The sequence below is a fragment of the Schistocerca piceifrons genome, chromosome X (genome assembly GCF_021461385.2).
Source record: "Schistocerca piceifrons isolate TAMUIC-IGC-003096 chromosome X, iqSchPice1.1, whole genome shotgun sequence".
In the NCBI taxonomy this organism is placed as follows: Eukaryota; Metazoa; Arthropoda; class Insecta; order Orthoptera; family Acrididae; genus Schistocerca; species Schistocerca piceifrons.
In genome coordinates, this window is record NC_060149.1 from 752,363,883 (window position 1) to 752,377,149 (window position 13,267).

At 45.8% G+C, this 13,267-nt stretch overlaps 1 protein-coding gene across 1 annotated transcript in view; it reads right to left on the reverse strand.

Moving 5' to 3' along the window:
- The window catches only part of LOC124722040, a 1,041,203-nt gene that overhangs the window by 541,276 nt on the left and 486,660 nt on the right, over positions 1–13,267 (reverse strand). The gene's annotated exons all lie outside the window — the stretch shown is intronic.

Sequence of the window (13,267 nt, forward strand, 5' to 3'; positions counted from 1 at the left end):
CGAAAAGTACATCTGATATAATCTAAACTAAGGATACAAATGACACTCCTGCAGAGCTATAACGAAACAGTAGTGACAACATCAAAAGTAAATTTTTTACTGTGGTATATAAATGTTACGAAGTGGGTATCATAACACCTGACTTGACAAAAAGAAAAACTATTGCATTACCCAAGAGGACGAAAGCAAAGGACTCTATAATTATACAACACTAGCCCTTCTGTCAAATGCATCAAAAACGTTACTGTCAATAGATAAAGAGAGGATTAAAAGCAAAATAGAGTGGAACTTATTCAACCTCAGATCACCGAAAGGAACGAGGGAAGCAACACTGGCGCTGCATCAGATTTTGGAAATACGTTTATAGTAAACAAAAAAACGCATCTAGCATTTATTGACCTAGAAAATGTATTTGATATTCTTGATTGGAAGTTACTATTTAAAGCATGTGCAAAGCAGAGTTTGACTGGAAGAACAGGCGAATAATTTTGAGTATATACAAAAGTCAAAGCCCTGAATTGGACATAAATGGTAGCAAGAAAGAAGCAAAAATCAAAAGGGGAGTAAGACAGCACTGCCCTCTATCATCTTTCTCATTTAATATGTGCATCTATGTGGCAATAACGACAATAAAATGAAGGACGTGTGGAATTAGAAGTAATGATAATCGTATTCACTGCATCAGATTTGCGGATGATACTGAAATAGTGGCAGACTTATATCAGGAACTAAATAAAAATGCTTAAGGTCTTAAATTTTTGCGGCGACCAACACGTTGAAGTCGTTTCTTCAGTTTCCTGAGAGAAGCACAGTAGACTTCAGAGTTGATCGTTGCGCCATGAGGGAGGACATCAAACAGAATAACCCCTTCAGAGTTCCAGAAGACCGTCGCCATGACTTTACCGGCTGAGGGTGCGGCTTTGAACTTTTTCTTCTGAGGAGAGGTAGTGTGGCGCTACTCCATGGACTGCCTCAGATGAGAGTTCCCACACGTTCCTATACAGCAGGGGCACAGCTGAGTGCGGCCGACCATCACGCGGGGGATCGGACAAGTTTGTGCGACCTTGATACGATTATGACAGATATTTCGCCCAACGACTCACCCTGCTTTTGTTCACTGTCAGGTCTCCGTAGACATTCTGCAAGCGCCTATGAATATCTGCGATGCTCTCATTTTCCAGCAAGAAAAAACTTAATGACAGATCTCTGCTTGGAACACACCTTCATTTTCAGGGCTACATACAGCGCTGCCACCTATCGGGACGTCGTGAAACTACAGAGACTCAAGCAGAAAAATTCCACCATATCCCACAGCAAATTCCGCATTTTTTTCAAGCGAAACTGGCCGATAAAAAATTTGTTGCGTTACTTATTGAACGCCCCTCGTACGATAATGACTGCGTCCTTGCCCATTGTTTCTTCGTTAGAGTTACTGATACAAAGCAGAATACCGTTTGTCGCTTCTGAGGTCATCCACATCTACATACGTGCTCCGCAATACAGCAATACAGTGCGCGGCGGAGGATACCTTGTATCACTGCTAGTCATTTCCGTTGCTGTTCCACTCGCAATGGAGAGAGGGAAAAGCGACTATCTATACGCCGCCGAATGAGCTCTGTTTTCTCTTCCGTTGTCTTCGCGGTTCTTACAAGCAGTGTTTATTGGTGGCAGTAGAATCGTTCTGCAATAAAGTGCAGACACAGGATCTCTGAATTTTCTCAATACATAGTCTTTCGCGTAACTGCCGTCTGCTTCGCGTCTGCTGTGCAGCGAGCTACCTTAATTTAAGTATTAATTTTATTTTTCTTACTTGTCACTTCTTCTTCCGTGTATTTTTGCTTTTAGGAAGCTTTAATTGTCGAGTGCTAGTAATAGTGTTCCATAGATTTCGTGTTTGTTTTGAATACAGTCAGAGAGAGTCCCATTAGTCAGCCATAGTGCCAGTAGTGTCAGTGTCGTCGTAACTGCCGTCTGCTTCACGTCTGCTGTGCAGCGAGCTACCTTAATTTAAGTATTAACTGTATTGTTCTTACTTGTCACTTCTTCTTCCGTGTGTTTTTGCTTTTAGGAAGCTTTAATTGTCGAGTGCTAGTAATAGTGTTCCATAGATTTCGTGTTTGTTTTGAATATAGTCAGAGAGAGTCCCTTTAGTCAACCATAGTGCCAGTAGTGCTAGTGTTTGTTTTCAATACAGTCCAGAGACAGGTAGTGCTATTTTCATTGTTTTCTTCAAGAAGTGGCTAGCAACCACAGTTTAGTCAACAATCAGCCGCCTTTAGTGAATTAGCAGTCTAGTTAAAAGTTGATTAACTGTCTACAGTAAATTGATTTCTTAGGATGGCCGCGGTCAGCCGTCTTCAGGCTGCTGCCTGGGAGTGTAGCGGCAGTGGGGAGTCTGGTGCGTCGCATGGTACACTCCAGGTATTACATGCTTCACCCACTGTCCCTGCTGTCGAGACATCTTCGCGGGTACCGGGCGCGGTTGGGCCACCCTCTCCCCAAGGGGAGTGGCGGGTTCAGCGTTGTTCGCGGCACACGAGGCGGAGGGTAAATGTGGAGGCTGGCCTTGTGCCATCGCCCGCTCTGCCTGTGAGTGGACATGTGGCCGCTCCTTCAACACGGTCCGAACAGGCACACGGAGGGAGGGGTTTATTAGTTATTGGGAGCTCCAACGTCAGGCGGGTGATGGAGCCCCTTAGGGAAATAGCAGAAAGGTCGGGGAAGAAGGCCAGTGTTCACTCTGTCTGCTTGTCGGGGGGGTCTCATCCGAGATGTGGAGGAGGCCCTGCCGGCGGCGATAGAGAGCACTGGGTGCACCCGACTGCAAATTGTTGCTCATGTCGGCACCAATGAGTCCTGCCGTCTGGGTTCAGAGGTCATCCTCAGTTCGTACAGGCGGTTGGCGGAATTGGTGAAGGCGGAAAGCCTCGCTCGCGGGGTGGAATCAGAGCTAACTATTTGTAGTATCGTTCCCAGAACCGATCGCGGTCCTCTGGTTTGGAGCCGAGTGGAAGGCTTAAACCAGAGGCTCAGACGATTCTGCGGAGATCTGGGGTGCAAAGTTCTCGGCCTCCGCTATAGGGTGGAGAAATGTAGGGTCCCCCTGAATAGGTCAGGTGTGCACTACACGCCGGAAGCGGCTACAAGGGTAGCGGAGTACGTGTGGAGTGCACATAGGGGTGTTTTAGGTTAGAGAATTCCCTCCCTAGGCCCGACAAGACGCCTCCTGAGACGCGGCAAGGTATGAGTAGGCAAAATGCAACAGGGAATAACAATATTAATGTGCTAATAGTAAACTGCAGGAGCGTCTATATAAAGGTCCAAGAACTGCTCTCATTAATAAACGGTCACAACGCCCATATAGTACTAGGGACAGAAAGTTGGCTGAAACCAGACGTAAACAGTAATGAAATCCTAAACTCACATTGGAATGTATACCGCAGAGACAGGCTGGACAGTGAAGGGGGAGGCGTGTTTATAGCGATAAGAAGTGCAATAGTATCGAAGGAAATTGACGGAGATCCGAAATGTGGAATAATTTGGGTGAAGGTCACGGTTAAAGCAGGCTCAGACATGGTAATTGGATGTCTCTATAGGCCCCCTGGCTCAGCAGCTGTTGTGGCTGAGCACCTGAAGGATAATTTGGAAAATATTTCGAGTAGATTTCCCCACCATGTTATAGTTCTGGGTGGAGATTTTAATTTGCCGGATATAGACTGGGAGACTCAAACGTTCATAACGGGTGGCAGGGACAAAGAATCCAGTGAAACTTTTTTAAGTGCTTTATCTGAAAACTACTTTGAGCAGTTAAACAGAGAACCGACTCGTGGCGATAACATATTAGACCTTGTGGTGACAAACAGACCCGAACTATTTGAAACAGTTAACGCAGAAGAGGGAATCAGCGATCAGAAAGCGGTTACTGCACCGATGATTTCAGCCATAAATAGAAATAGTAAAAAAGGTAGGAAGATTTTTCTGTTTTGCAAAAGTGACAACAAGCAGATTACAGAGTACCTGACGGCTCAACACAAAAGTTTTGTCTCAAGTACAGATAGTGTTGAGGATCAGTGTACAAAGTTCAAAACCATCGTACAATATGCGTTAAATGAGTATCTGCCAAGCAAGATCGTAAGAGATGGAAAAGAGCCACCGTGGTACAACAACCGAGTTAGAAAACTGCTGCGGAAGCAAAGGGAACTTCACAGCAAACATAAACGTAGCCAAAGCCTTGCAGACAAACAAAAATTACGCGAAGCAAAATGTAGTGTGAGGAGGGCTATGCGAGAGGCGTTCAATGAATTCGAATGTAAAGTTCTATGTACTGACTTGGCAGAAAATCCTACGAAATTTTGGTCTTATGTCAAAGCGGTAGTTGTATCAAAACAAAATGTCCAGACACTCTGTGACCAAAATGGTACTGAAACAGAGGATGACAAACTAAAGGCCGAAATACTAAATGTCTTTTTCCAAAGCTGTTTCACAGAGGAAGACTGCACTGTAGTTCCTTCTCTCGATTGTCGCACAGATGACAGAATGGTAGATATCGAAATAGACGACAGAGGGAAAAGAGGAAAGGCCGCTGGACCTGATGGGATACCAGTTCGATTTTACACAGAGTACGCGAAGGAACTTGCCCCCCTTCTTGCAGCGGTGTACCGTAGGTCTCTAGAAGAGCGTAGCGTTCCAAAGGATTGGAAAAAGGCACAGGTCATCCCTGTTTTCAAGAAGGGACGTCCAACACATGTGCAGAACTATAGACCTATATCTCTAACGTCGATCAGTTGTAGAATTTTGGAACACATATTATGTTCGAGTATAATGAATTTTCTGGAGACTAGAAATCTACTCTGTAGGAATCAGCATGGGTTTCGAAAAGGCGGTCGTGTGAAACCCAGCTCGCGCTATTCGTCCACGAGACTCAGAGGGCCATAGACACGGGTTCACAGGCAGATGACGTGTTTCTTGACTTCCGCAAGGCGTTTAATACAGTTCCCCACAGTCGTTTAATGAACAAAGTAAGAGCGTATCGACTATCAGACCAATTGCGTGATTGGATTGAAGAGTTCCTAGATAACAGAACGCAGCATGTCATTCTCAATGGAGAGAAGTCTTCCGAAGTAAGAGTGATTTCAGGTGTGCCGCAGGGGAGTGTCATAGGACCGTTGGTATTCAAAATATACATGAAGACCTTGTAGATGACATCGGAAATTCACTGAGGCTTTTTGCAGATGATGCTGTGGTGTATCGAGAGGTTGTAACAATGGAAAATTGTACTGAAATGCAGGAGGATCTGCAGCGAATTTACGCATGGTGCAGGGAATGGCAATTGAATCAAAAATGGTTCAAATGGCTCTGAGCACTATGGGACTTAACAGCTGTGGTCATCAGTCCACTAGAACTTAGAACTACTTAATCCTAACTAACCTAAGGACATCACACACATCCGTAGCAGTGGCACGGTTCCGGACTGCGCGCCTAGAAAATTGAATCAAAATGTAGAGAAGTGTAATGTGCTGTGAATACATAGAAAGATAGATCCCTTATCATTTAGCTACAAAATAGCAGGTCAGCAACTGGAAGCAGTTAATTCCATAAATTATCTGGGAGTACGCATTAGGAGTGATTTAATATGGAATGATCATATAAAGTTGATCGTCGGTAAAGCAGATGCCAGACTGAGAGTCATTGGAAGAATCCTAAGGAAATGTAATCCGAAAACAAAGGAAGTAGGTTACAGTACGCTTGTTTGCCCACTGCTTGAATACTGCTCAGCAGTGTGGGATCCGTACCAGATAGAGTTGATAGAAGAGATAGAGAAGATCCAACGGAGAGCAGCGCGCTTCGTTACCGGATCATTTAGTAATCGCGAAAGCGTTACGGAGATGATAGATAAACTCCGGTGGAAGATTCTGCAAGAGAGACGTTCAGTAGCTCGGTACGGGCTTTTGTTAAAGCTTCGAGAACATACCTTCACCGAAGAGTCAAGCAGTATATTGCTCCCTCCTACGTATATCTCGCGAGGAGACCATGAGGATAAAATCAGAGAGATTAGAGCCCACACAGAAGCATACCGACAATCCTTCTTTCCACGAACAATACGAGACTGGAATAGAAGGGAGAACCGATAGAGGTACTCAGGGTACCCTCCGCCACACACCGTCAGGTGGCTTGCGGAGTATGGATGTAGATGTAGATGTAGATGTATAAAGAACGTCGTCTGTCCTCCAGTGAGTCCCATTTGAGTTACGGAGCATTTCCGTAATACTTGCGTGTTTATCGAATTGCCAGTAACAAATCTTGCAGCACGCCTCTGCATTGCTTGAATATCTTCCTTCAATCCGAACTGGTGGGAATCCCGGACACTCGATCAGTACTCAAGTATGGGTCACACTAGTGTTAATCCGCGGTGTCCTATACATACAAGCTACAGTTTATCAGGTTACCCTCCATTCAGAGGCTGTTGCACGCAGCGACTGTTATTGTGACTTGTAAATAATAGATTTCAGCTGTCAGTCGTCCTTTATAATTTTTATCGGCAGATTCAGATTTCAGCTAGAAACTATCCATTCTCAAAGCACTATCATTTTTGGTCAAAGCATGTAATGCCTGTTGGTATTCAATGAACTGTGGACAAAGCCCAACCAACAGGCATTACATGCATTGACCAAAAATGATTGTGCATTGAGAATGGCTCGTTTCTAGCTGAAATCTAGATCTGCCGATAAAAATTCCAAAGGACGACTGATGGTTGAAATCTATTATTTACAAGCTACAGTTTCCTAGAATTCTTCCAATAAACAGAAGTTACCCACTGGACTTACCTGCTACCGACTTGACGTGGACCTTCCGTTTCATATCGTTTCCCAATGTTACGCGTAGATATTTAATCGACGTGACTTTGTCAGCAGCACACCACAAATGCTGTATTCAAACATTACAGGACTGGTTGTCCTACTCATTTGCATTAACTAACATCTTTCCACATTCAGAGCAAGCTGCCATTCACCAGAGTAAATTGAAATTCTGTCTGTCATCCTGTACTACTGAACGACGACACTTTCCCGAACATACGAAATTGCAGTGCCTTTGTTATTCCGAAGTAGGCTGCAATGTTCCTTCAGACATACATACATTCCGAAGGAATACTGCACCGTAATATGGAATAACACAGGCACGGCAATATCGTATTTATCTGCCGACACCGGCGAAGCGACTTTCCGAGTAAAATCTCTCCCCTGTACGGGAATATACATACTGGATGTACGATTACAGATTGTAGACAGATGGTTGACGACGTATGGAAATTAGGAGCTACCGCTGAGCCGCGTTCGCGTAGGGTAATGGTAAGGATACTGTTCGCGACAGGCGGGAAAGCCGGGTTTGAGACTCGGTCCGATATAAATTTTCATTGTCGTCAGCCGATTATACAACTGATGGTTGTCCATTTTGGCAACTGCGAATACATTTCTTGTCTTTCCCGAACCTACAATGTCTTCAGCTAACAGTCTCAGATTGTAACTCACCCTATCTGTCTGATCGTTAATGTACGTGAAGAAGAAGGGCTCTCCTAGCACACTTCACTGCGACGCTTCAGACAGTATCTTTGTCTGTGATGAACACTTGTTGACACGGACGACGTACTGGGTTCTGTTACCTACGAAGTCTTCGATCCACTCACATATCTGAGAACTTATTCCGTATACTCGGACCCTCAATAAGTATGGAGTGGGGCACTGTGTAAAACGCTTCCCGGAACTCCAGGAATATGGAATCTGCCTGTTGCCCTTCATCTATGGTTCACGGGATATCGTGCGAGAAAATAGTGAGGTGAGTTCGCACTAGCGAAGCTTTCTAAATCAGTGCTAATTTGTGTTTAGAAACATTTCTTTCTAAAGAAAACGTGTTATACTCGAACTTAGAATATGCTAAAGAATTCTGCAGCAAAACCTGTCAGAAAGAACAGATACCACGCATTCATATCACTGACTCGCCTCGATGGGCAAGTGAATCCTCAACCATGTACATTTACGTTCTAACTCCAGTGGAAATCTAAAATTGGCGAGCATGTGGACTTGAATAGAGACTGTGGATAGGTGGCGCATGTGGGAATGTAGGTCAGCCAGGCAACGTGCGGAGATAATCTACGCACCTGCGATAAACACCGTGTCCGGGTAGCGTAGTGGTTAACGGAACTGCCTAGTAAGCATGAGATCCCGGATTCGAGTACTGGACCAGCATACATTTTCACTCGTCACCACTGATTCCGCACAAAATCCCGATGAAACAGATATCATTAATTTCTTTCCTTTCCTTTCTCCTCCCTTCCTCTTCAATTTACATAATACACTGAAGAGTCAAAGAAGCTGGTACACCTGCCAAATAACGTGTAGGGCCCCCGAGAGTACACAGAAGTCCACAACACGACGTGGCATGGACTCTACTATTGTCTGAAGTAGTGCTGGAGGGAACTGACATCAAGAAACCTGCACTGATATCCATAAACCCCGTAAGAGCACGAGGGGGTGGAGACCTCTTCTGAAAAGCACGTTGCAAGGAATCCCAGATATGCTCAATAATGTTCAAGTCTGGGGAATTTGGTGGCCAACCGAAGCGTTTAAATTCAGGTGAGTGTTCCTGGATCCACCTTGTAGCAGTTCTGGACATGTGGGGTGTCGCACTGTCCTGTTGGAATTGCCCAAGACCGTCGGAATGCACAATGGACATGAATGGATGCAGGTGACCACACAGGATGGTTACGTACGTGTCACTTGTCAGAGTCGTATCTAGACGTATCAGGGATCCCATATCATACCAACTGCACAGGCTCCACACCATTACAGAGCCTCAACCGGATTGAACAGTCGTTTGCTGACACGCAGTGTCCGTGAATTGATGATGTTGTCTCCATACCCGTACACTTCCATCCGCTCGATACCATTTCAAACGAGGCTCGTCCAACCAGGCAACATGTTTCCAGTCATCATCAGTCCAATGTTGGTGTTGACAGGCCCAGGTGAGGCGTAAGGCTTTGTGTCGTGCACCTATCAAGGGTACAAGAGTGGGCCTTCGGCTCCGAAAGCCCATATCAATGGTGTTTCGTTGAGTGATTCGCACGCTGACACTTGTTGATGGCCCAGCACTGAAATCTGCAGCAATTTGCGGAAGGGTGGCACTTCTCTCACTTTCAACGATTCTCTTCAGTCGTTGGTCCCGTTCTTGCAGGATCTTTTTCCGGACGCAGCGATGTCGGAGATTTAATGTTTTACCGGATTCCTGATATTCACGGTACACTCGTGAGATGGTCGTACGGGTAAAACCCCACTTCATCGCTGCCTCCGAGTTGCTGTGTCCCATCGCTCGTGCACCTACTGTAACACCATGTTCAAACTCACATAATTCTTAATATCCTGCCATTGTAGCAGCAGTAACCGATGTAATAACTGCGCCAGATACTTGTTGTCTTGTATACGTGTTGCCGACCGCAGCGCCGTATTTTGTCTGTTTACATATCTCTGTATTTGAAAAAGCATGCCTACAATAGTTTCCTTGGCGCTTCAGTAGATGTATCACAGCTGCGGATCCTGTGTAGGGTCGATTCGGACACATCGGAAAGAACAGTCGCCACACATTCATATAACCCTATTTAATGATTCATCAACATTTGTGCATTACTTGTAATATATTGTGTCATGTGATTTTTGGTGTATAGGCCTGAATATGACACTAACATGCTGCTGGAACTGTTCGTGTAATTGATGTATTTTATAAACTGTACGGCTGCTAGTATTCCTTCTTTCCACAAGTGGGAGAGATGTCGAATGTACACTACTGGCCATTAAAATTGCTACACCAAGAAGAAATGCAGATGATAAACGGGTATTCATTGGACAAATATATTATACTAGAACTCACCTGTGATTAAATTTGCACGCAATTTGGGTGCATAGATCCTGAGAAATCAGTACCCAGGACAACCACCTCTGGCCGTAATAACGGCCTTGATACTTCTGGGCATTGAGTCAAACAGTGCTTGGATGACGTTTACAGGTACAGCTGTCCATGTAGCTTCAACACGATACCACAGTTCATCAAGAGTAGTGACTGGCGTATTGTGACGAGCTAGTTGCTCGGCCACCATTGACCAGACGTTTTCAATTGGTGAGAGACCTGGAAAATGTGCTGCCAGGGTAGCAGTCGAACATTTTCTGTATCCAGAAAGGCCCGTACAGGACCTGCAACATGCGGTCGTGCATTATCCTGCTGAAATGTAGGGTTTCGCAGGGATCGAATGAAGGGTAGAGCCACGGGTCGTAACACATCTGAAATGTAACGTCCACTGTTCAAAGTGCCGTCAGTGCGAAAAAGAGGTGACAGAGACGTGTAAGCAATGGCACCCCATACCATCCCGCCAGGTGATACGCCAGTATGGCGATGACGAATACACGCTTTCAATGTGCGTTCATCGCGATGTCGCCAAACACGGATGCGACCATCATGATGCTGTAAACAGAACCTGGATTAATCCGAAAAAATGACGTTTTGCCATTCGTGCACCCAGGTTCGTCGTTGAGTACACCATCGCAGGCGCTCCTGTCTGTGATGCAGCGTCAAGGGTAACCGCAGCCATGGTCTCCGAGCTGATAGTCCATGCTGCTGCAAACGTCGTCGAACTGTTCGTGCAGATGGTTGTTGTCTTGCAATTTCCATCTGTTGACTAGCGGATCGAGACGTGGCTGCACGTTCCGTTACAGCCATGCGGATAAGATGCCTGTCATCTCGACTGATAGTGATACGAGGGCGTTGGGATCCGGCACGGCGTTCCATATTATCCTCCTGAACCCACCGATTCCATATTCAGCTAACATTCATTGGATCTCGATCAACGCGAGCAGTAATGTCGCGATACGATAAACCGCTATCGCAATAGGCTACAATCCGACCTTTATCAAAGTCGGAAACGTGATAGTACGCATTTCTCCTCCTTACGCGAGGCATCACAACAACGTTTCACCAGGCAACGCCGGTAAACTGCTGTTTGTGTATGAGAAATCGGTTGGAAACTTCCCTCATGTCAACACGTTGTAGGTGTCACCACCGGCGCCGACCTTGTGTGAATGCTCTGAAAAGCTAATCATTTGCATATCACAGCATCTTCTTCCTGTCGGTTAAATTTCGCGTCTATAGCACATCATCTTCGTGGTGTAGCAATTTTAATGGCCAGTAGTGTATGTGCTAGCCTGTTGTGCGGAATCAGCGTGATGAGATGAATCGATGTGAAGACATGACAGAATGGCAGAAAAGAGATATCTTGTTTGAACGACCGCATGCTGGCACTGAGAATGAAGTTACCCCCATTCGTTGGTGTATCAACGCGGACTGTCCAAAGTGTCTGCAAGAATGGTGTACCAATAGCAATCACGTAGCGCAACGTAAGATCAGTGGTCGTAAAACTGTACTAACTGATAATACCGGAGACGAGTGGCAGGCTTTGGCAGTGACAAGTGCTTTCAAACCCGAAATTTATTACTGCTATCAAAGACTGCGGATCTATCGCGACCAGGTTTCGAGCGAACATCATGGAGGGGTCAACATGAAATGGACGTCTGGAGTGGAATACCTCGCAAGTGACCCTTGCTCATAGTGATACATACACACTGGTATCCAAAATGAAAGCATCAGTTTAGCAACAAAATGTGAGTAGGGATTTTTGGCGACCACGTACTTGGACCAGTTATTATTCCACAACGCCTCGACGTACCTGGACTTCCTGCGAAATACTCTGCCTAGGCTGACTGCGAATGTGCCTTTGGCAATACGACAGGTTATGTGGTTTCTGCATGACGGAGCACCACCCCACTTCAAATGGCTCTGAGCACTATGGGACTTAACAGCTGTGGTCATCAGTCCCCTAGAACTCAGAACTACTTAAACCTAACTAACCTAAGGACATCACACACATCCATGTCCGAGGCAGGATTCGAACCTGCGACCGTAGCAGTCGCGCGGTTCCGGACTGCGCGCCTAGAACCGCGAGACCACCGCGGCCGGCCAACCCCACTTCCACATTACAGTTCGTTGACATGGCAACAATATCTTTCCCGGACATTTCCCCCTCCTGTGTCTAATTTATCAACCAGATGTCCGTACGATCTTGTTCTGCACGGAAAATGGCATGCTAGTCAACGGAGAACAATGCCAACGATGGCGTTAGTGCACCTATGAAACGAGGTAGTGTTTGCAGGGTAGTCCCACATCAACAATCGGTGTGCACACAGTCGCAGTCGGTGCACTATGGCACAGAGAAGATGCCTACCAGAGTCTGTGCGGTGGAGGGACAAGAACGGAAGCAAGACAGTCGCCAACTGTTGTGTCCCGATGAGTCATCAACATGCCACCTGGGCGGTCGAAAAGTGGGCTAATGTTGTTTTCACAGATGAGTCTCAATTTAGTCTGGAGAGTGGTTCTCGATGGATTCGCATCTGGAGGGAACGTAAATCATGATTTCGAGACCCAGACATTGTGGAAAGAGACCGGTATCGTGGAGGATGGTGTGGGCAGGGATTATGTTTACCACTCGAACACCTATTCATGAAATCGTACGGGTGAATCGGCCAGGCTTAGCTGCTACCAGATATCGTGACGAGATCTTGGGACCTCATTTGCGATGTGCTGTGGTTCCAGACTTCGTGCTGATAAACGATAATGCTCGACCTTATAGAGCACGGGTGGTTGATGTTTTCTTGGAAACGGAAGATATTACACGCATGACATGGCCTGTTCGCTCTCCCGATTTGAATCCAATAGAGCATGTCTGGGATGCACTAGGGAGATGGTATGCATCACGTCAGCGTTCACCAACCACTCTCCATGATGCGAGCAGCTCTGCAGGAAGAATGGGCGTTATCGTTTTAACATGAGACAGATGACGTCATTCACAGCATGCCCCATCGTAGGCAGGCCTGTATTGCTGCCAAAGGGGGTCACACCCCATACTGAGCACATTAACTAGTTGTCGGAATGTGTCTGCAAATCCATTAAGTTGGAAAAAAGGAAGAACATATTTGTCTACCGTTATTCATGTTGCAGTTATTTACGTTCTAAATTCATTCCTTTGTTCTGCTTTACTATCAACTGTTTATACTGTTTTGTGGCAATATAAAAGCTACCTTGCAAAATTTGCATTTGGTGCACAGCTTCAGTGAACCAAACAACACAGAAACACGGCTGCACGTGATTGGGGATTTGTAGTGTGGACCGACGACTC